Source organism: Hippocampus guttulatus, chromosome 5 (genome assembly GCF_054856545.1).
Source record: "Hippocampus guttulatus isolate MCC_2025c chromosome 5, RoL_Hgut_1.0, whole genome shotgun sequence".
Classification (NCBI taxonomy): domain Eukaryota; kingdom Metazoa; phylum Chordata; class Actinopteri; order Syngnathiformes; family Syngnathidae; genus Hippocampus; species Hippocampus guttulatus.
The window spans coordinates 10,807,913-10,815,223 of record NC_141265.1 but is presented as its reverse complement, the minus strand read 5'-3'; positions in this window follow the sequence as shown (position 1 = coordinate 10,815,223).

Sequence of the window (7,311 nt, the reverse complement as noted above, 5' to 3'; positions counted from 1 at the left end):
TAAGGTGTTTTTAGCCGAAAAAAACGACCATGTATAGTAAGGCGTTTTTGGCCGGAAAAAAAACGACCATGTATAGTAAGGTGTTTTTAGCCGAAAAAAACGACCGTGTATAGCACGGTGTTCTTAGCCGAAAAAAAAAACGACCATGTATAGTAAGGCGTTTTTAGCCGAAAAAAAAGGACCACGTATCGTAAGGCGCTTTTAGCAAAAAAAAAAAAGGCCATGTATATAAGCTGATATTAGCCGAAAAAAATGACCATGTATAGCAAGGCGTTTTTAGCCGAAAAAAACTACCATGTATATAGTCAGCCATTTTTAGCCAAAAAACATGACCATTTGTAGTAAGGCGTTTTTAGCCGAAAAAAACGACCATGTTTAGTAAGCCGTTTTTAGCCGGAAAAAAAACGACCATGGATAGTAAGGCGTTTGAACCCCAAAAAACGACCGTGTATAGTAAGGCGTTTTTCAACGAAAAAAAAATCCATGTATAGTAAGGCGTTTTTTGCCGAAAAAAACGACCATGTATAGTAAGGCATCTTGAGCCGAAAAAAATGACCATGTATCGTAAGCCGTTTTTAGCCGAAAAAAAAGACCGTGTACAGCACGGCGTTTTTAGCCGAAAAAAGATGACCATGTATAGTAAGGCGTTTTTAGTCGAAAAAAACGACCATGTACAGTAAGGCATTTTTGGCCGAAAAAAAATGACCGTGGATAGTAAGGCGTTTTTAGCCGAAAAAAAAATGACCATGTATAGTAAGGCGTTTTGAGCCGAAAAAAACGACCATGTATAGTCAGGCGTTTTTAGCCGAAAAAAAACGACCATGTATAGCACGGCGTTTTTGGCCAAAAAAAACGACCATGTATAATAAGGCGTTTTTAGCCCAAAAAAATGACCATGTATAGTAAGGCATTTTTGGCAGAAAAAAAATGACCATGGATAGTAAGGCGTTTTTAGCCGAAAAAAAAAGACCATGTATAGCACGGCGTTTTTAGCCGAAAAAAAAGACCATGTACAGCACGGCGTTTTTAGCCGAAAAAAACGACAATGTATAGTAAGGCGTTTTTAGCAAAAAAAAGCGACCATGTATAGTAAGGCATTTTTAGCCCAAAAAAAAGACCATGTATAGCTCGGTGTTTTTAGCCGGAAAAAAAATTACCATGTATAGTAAGTCGTTTTTAGCCGGAAAAACGACCATGTATAGTTAGGCGTTTTTAGCCGAAAAAAATGACCATGTACTGTATAGTAAGGCGATTTTGGCCGAAAAAAAATGACCATGGATACTAAGGCGTTTTTAGCCGAAAAAAAAGACCATGTATAGCACGGCGTTTTTAAGCCGAAAAAAAATGACCATGTATAGTAAGGCCTTTTGAGCCGAAAAAAACCACCATGTATAGTAAGGCATTTTAACCCCCCCAAAAAACGACCATGTATAGTAAGGCGTTTTTAGCCCAAAATAAACGACCATGTATACTACGGCGTTTTTAGCCGAAAAAACGACCATGTATAGTTAGGCGTTTTTAGCCGAAAAAAATGACCATGTATGTATAGTAAGGCGATTTTGGCCGAAAAAAAATGACCATGGATACTAAGGCGTTTTTAGCCGAAAAAAAGACCATGTATAGCACGGCGTTTTTAGCCGAAAAAAAATGACCATGTATAGTAAGGCCTTTTGAGCCGAAAAAAACCACCATGTATAGTAAGGCATTTTAACCCCCCCAAAAAACGACCATGTATAGTAAGGCGTTTTTAGCAAAAAAAAGCGACCATGTATAGTAAGGCGATTTTGGACGGGAAAAAAATGACCATGGATAGTAAGGCATTTTTAGCCCAAAAAAAAGACCATGTATAGCTCGGTTTTTTTAGCCGGAAAAAAAATGACCATGTATAGTAAGTCGTTTTTAGCCGAAAAAACGACCATGTATAGTTAGGCGTTTTTAGCCGAAAAAAATGACCATGTACTGTATAGTAAGGCGATTTTGGCCGAAAAAAAATGACCATGGATACTAAGGCGCTTTTAGCTGAAAAAAAAGACCATGTATAGCACGGCGTTTTTAGCCGAAAAAAAATGACCATGTATAGTAAGGCCTTTTGAGCCGAAAAAAACCACCATGTATAGTAAGGCATTTTAACCCCCCCCAAAAAACGACCATGTATAGTAAGGCGTTTTTAGCCCAAAATAAACGACCATGTATACTACGGCGTTTTTAGCTGAAAAAAAATGACCATGTATAGTAAGGCATTTTTAGCCCCCAAAAAACGACCATGTATAGTAAGGAATTTTTAGCGTCAAAAACGACCATGTGTAGTACGGCATTTTTGGCCGAAAAAAAACGACCATGTATAGCTCGGTGTTTTTAGCCGGAAAAAAAATTACCATGTATAGTAAGTCGTTTTTAGCCGGAAAAAACGACCATGTATAGTTAGGCGTTTTTAGCCGAAAAAAACGACCATGTACTGTATAGTAAGGCGATTTTGGCCGAAAAAAAATGACCATGGATACTAAGGCGTTTTTAGCCGAAAAAAAAGACCATGTATAGCACGGCGTTTTTAGCCGAAAAAAAATGACCATGTACAGTAAGGCCTTTTGAGCCGAAAAAAACGACCATGTATAGCACGGCGTTTTTGGCCAAAAAAAACGACCATGTAGAGTAAGACATTTTTAGCCCCAAAAAAACGACCATGTATAGTAAGGCATTTTTAGCCCCAAAAAAACGACCATGTAGATAGTAAGGCATTTTTGGCTGAAAAAAAAAAGACCATGTATAGTAAGACATTTTTAGCCCCAAAAAAACGACCATGTATAGGAAGGTGTTTTAAGCCGAAAAAAAAAACGACCATGTATAGGAAGGCATTTTTGGCCAAAAAAAAAAACGACCATATATAGTAAGACGTTTTTAGCCCAAAAAAACCACCATGTATAGGAAGGCATTTTTAGCCCCCAAAAAACGACCATGTATAATAAGGAATGTTTAGCCGAAAAAAAAGACCATGTACAGCACGGCGTTTTTAGCCGAAAAAAAAAGACCATGTATATATAGTAAGGCGATTTTGGCCGAAAAAAAAAAATTACCATGGATAGTAAGGCGTTTTTAGCCGAAAAAAAAGACCATGGCAGGGCGTTTTTAGCCGGAAAAAAATGACCATGTAAAGTAAGGCGTTTTTAGCCGAAAAAACGACCATGTACTGTATAGTAAGGCGATTTTTTCCGAAAAAAAATGACCATGGATACTAAGGCGTTTTTAGCCGAAAAAAAAGACCAGGTATAGCACGGCGTTTTTAGCCGAAAAAAACGACCATGTATATAGTAAGGCATTTTTGGCCGAAAAAACCCACCATGTATCGTAAGCCGTTTTTAGCCGAAAAAAAACGGTGCAAATGGTTTTCTTGATTGGCTGTCAGCCGGGTGAGGGTGCCCCTTCCCCTCTGCTGATGGCCCGAAGACAGCCGGGGGAGGCTCCAGCACACCCCCCGACCCCGACCCTTGTGAGTACAAGGGGATGAGAAAATGGATGGGAGGGTGGACGGACAGCACCCATGCCAGCAAGAAGAGAACACGCAAGAGCGACAGGTCGGAGCTGGATTTGAACCCTGGACCTCTGCATTCGCACTCCAACGGACGAACCAGTGGGCCACGGAGCCAGCCCAGCGCTACACTCATATGTATAAATGAAGCATAAAACACTTTTTTTTTTTTTAATTAAAAAAAAATTAAAGATCAACACAACACATTAAAAGTCATGATATTCTTAATTCTCTCTGTGTTGTCATTTCTTGCTCTTGTGCAGCTTTCTTGGCTTCGATCTTCTCCACCTGTTCCTGTCGGAGAAAGGGGATATGTCATCTGACCATATCAATCACAACAGGACATTTCCTGAAATGTCATCAGCCATCGAAGTCACAACAGGATTTTTGCGTTTTTGGCCAAAAAAAACAACCATAGATAATAAGTCGTTTTTCGCCGACAAAAAAAGACGACCATGTACAGGAAGGCATTTTTGGCCCAAAAAAAACGACCATGTATAGTAAGGCGTTTTTAGCCGAAACAAAACGACCATGTATAGTAAGGCGTTTTTGGCCGAAAAAAAAAAACTACCATGTATAGTAAGGAATGTTTAGAGTCAAAAACGACCATGTATAGTCAGGCATTGTTAGCCTAAAAAAAACGAGCATGTATAGTAAGGCATTTTTAGCCCCAAAAAAACGACCATGTATATAGTAAGGCGTTTTTGGCTGAAAAAAAACGACCATGTATAGTAAGGCGTTTTTAGACGAAAAAAACGACCATGTATAGGAAGGTGTTTTTAGCCGAAAAAAACCCAACCATGTATAGGAAGGCATTTTTGGCCAAAAAAAAACGACCATGTATAGTAAGACGTTTCTAGCCCAAAAAAACCACCATGTATAGTAAGGCATTTTTAGCCCCCAAAAAACGACCATGTATAGTAAAGAATGTTTAGAGTCAAAAACGACAAATTTTCAGGCATTTTTAGCCTAAAAAAAATGACCATGTATAGTAAGGCATTTTTGGCTGAAAAAAAAGACCATGTATAGTAAGGCGTTTTTAGACGAAAAAAACGACCATGTATAGGAAGCCGTTTTCAGCCGAAAAAAACGACCATGTATAGTAAGGCGTTTTTAGCCGAAAAGAACGACCATGTATAGTAAAGCGTTTTTGGCCGGAAAAAAAACGACCATGTATAGTAAGGCGTTTTTAGCCCAAAAAAATGACCATGTATAGTAAGGCATTTTTGGCAGAAAAAAAGGCCATGTATATTAAGGCGCTTTTAGCCGAAAAAAAACGACCATGTATAGCACGGCGTTTTTATCCCAAAAAAAATGACCATGGGTATTACGTCGTTTTTAGCCGAAAAAAACGACCATGTATAGTAAGGCATTTTTAGCCCCCAAAAAACGACCGTGTATAGTAAGGAATTTTTAGTGTCAAAAACGACCATGTATAGTCAGGCATTTTTGGCCGAAAAAAAACGACCATTTATGGTAAGGCATTTTTAGCCCCCAAAAAACGACCATGTATAGTAAGGCGTTTTTAGCCGAAAAAAACGACCATGTATAGTTAGGCGTTTTTAGCCAAAACAAAACGACGATGTATAGTAAGGCATTTTTAGCCCCCAAGAAACGACCATGTATAGTAAGGAATGTTTAGAGTCAAAAACGACCATGTATAGTCAGGCATTTTTAGCCTAAAAAAAAACGACCATGTATAGTAAGGCATTTTTAGCCCCAAAAAAACGACCAAGTATATAGTAAGGCGTTTGAACCCCAAAAAACGACCATGTATAGTAAGGCGTTTTAAAACGAAAAAAAATGACCATGTATAGCACAGCGTTTTTAGCCGAAAAAACAACCATGTATAGTTAGCTGTTTTTAGCCGAAAAAAACGACCATGTACTGTATAGTAAGGCGATTTTGGCCGAAAAAAAGATGACCATGGATAGTAAGGCGTTTTTAGCCGAAAATAAAGACCATGTATAGCACGGCGTTTTTAGCCGAAAAAAAATGACCATGTATAGTAAGGCGTTTTAAGATGAAAAAAACGACCATGTACTGTATAGCACGGCGTTTTTGGCCGAAAAAAACGACCATGTATAGTAAGGCGTTTTTAGCCGAAAAAAAAGACCATGTATAGCACGGCGTTTTTAGCCGAAAAAAAATGACCATGTATAGTAAGGCATTTTTAGCCCAAAAACCCGACCAGGTATATAGTAAGGCATTTTGGCGGAAAAAAAACGACCATGTAAGGCGTTTTTAGCCGAAAGAAAACGGTGCAAATGGTTTTCTTGATTGGCTGTCAGCCGGGTGAGGGTGCCCCCTCCCCTCTGCCGATGGCCCGAAGACAGCCGGGGAGGCTCCAGCACAGCCCCCCGACCCCGACCCTTGTGAGTACAAGGGGATGAGAAAATGGATGGGAGGGTGGACGGACAGCACCCATGCCAGCAAGAAGAGAACACGCAAGAGCGACAGGCCGGAGGATTTGTCCCTGGACCTCTGCGTTCACACTCCAACGCACGAACCAGTGGGCCTAGGAGCCAGCCAAACTTCACACTCAAATGTATAAATGAAAGCATAAAACACTTTTTTTTCCTTTTTTTTTTGTTTTAATAAAAACAATAAAAAATCAACACAACACATTAAAAGTCATCCATCCATCCAATTTCCGAACCGCTTGATCCTCACTAGGGTCGCGGGGGGTGCTGGAGCCTATCCCAGCCATCTCCGGGCAGTAGGCGGGGGACACCCTGAATCAGTTGCCAGCCAATCGCAGGGCACACAGAGACGAACAACCATCCACGCCCACACTCACACCTAGGGAGAATTTAGAGCGTCCAATCAGCCTGACATGCATGTTTTTGGAATGTGGGAGGAAACCGGAGCACCCGGAGAAAACCCACGCAGGCCCGGGGAGAACATGCAAACTCCACACAGGGAGGCCGGAGCTGGAATCGAACCCGGTGCCTCTGCACTGTGAAGCCGACGTGCTAACCACTGGACTACCGGGCCGCCCATTAAAAGTCATGATACTCTTAATTCTCTCTGTGTTGTCATTTCTTGCTCTTGTGCAGCTTTCTTGGCTTCGATCTTCTCCACCTGTTCCTGTCGGAGAAAGGGGATATGTCATCTGACCATCTCAATCACAACAGGACATTTCCTGAAATGTCATCAGCCATCTAAGTCACAACAGGATTTTTGCGTTTTTGGCCCAAAAAAAAGACCATGTATCGTAAGGCGTTTTTAGCCGAAAAAAAAACGACCATGGATAGTAAGTCGTTTTTAGCCGAAAAAAAACCGACCATGTATAGGAAGGCATTTTTGGCCAAAAAAAAAACGACCATGTATAGTAAGGCGTTTTTAGCCGAAAAAAACGACCATGTATAGTAAGGCATTTTTAGCCCCCAAAAAACGACCATGTATATTAGTAAGGAATGTTTAGAGTCAAAAACGACCATGTATAGTCAGGCATTTATAGCCTAAAAAAAAAAAACGACCATGTATAGTAAGGCGTTTTAGCCGAAAAAAACGACCATGTATAGTTAGGCGTTTTTAGCCGGAAATAACGACCATGTATAGTAAGGCGTTTTTAGCCAAAAAAAACGACCATGTATAGTAAGGCATTTTTAGCCCCCAAAAAACTACCATGTATAGTGAGGAATTTTTAGCGTGAAAAAATGACCATGTATAGTAAGCCATTTTTAGCCGAAAAAAATGACCATGTATAGTTAGCCGTTTTTGGCCGAAAAAAACGACCAAGTATAGTAAGGCATTTTTAGCCGAAAAAAACGACTGTGTATAGG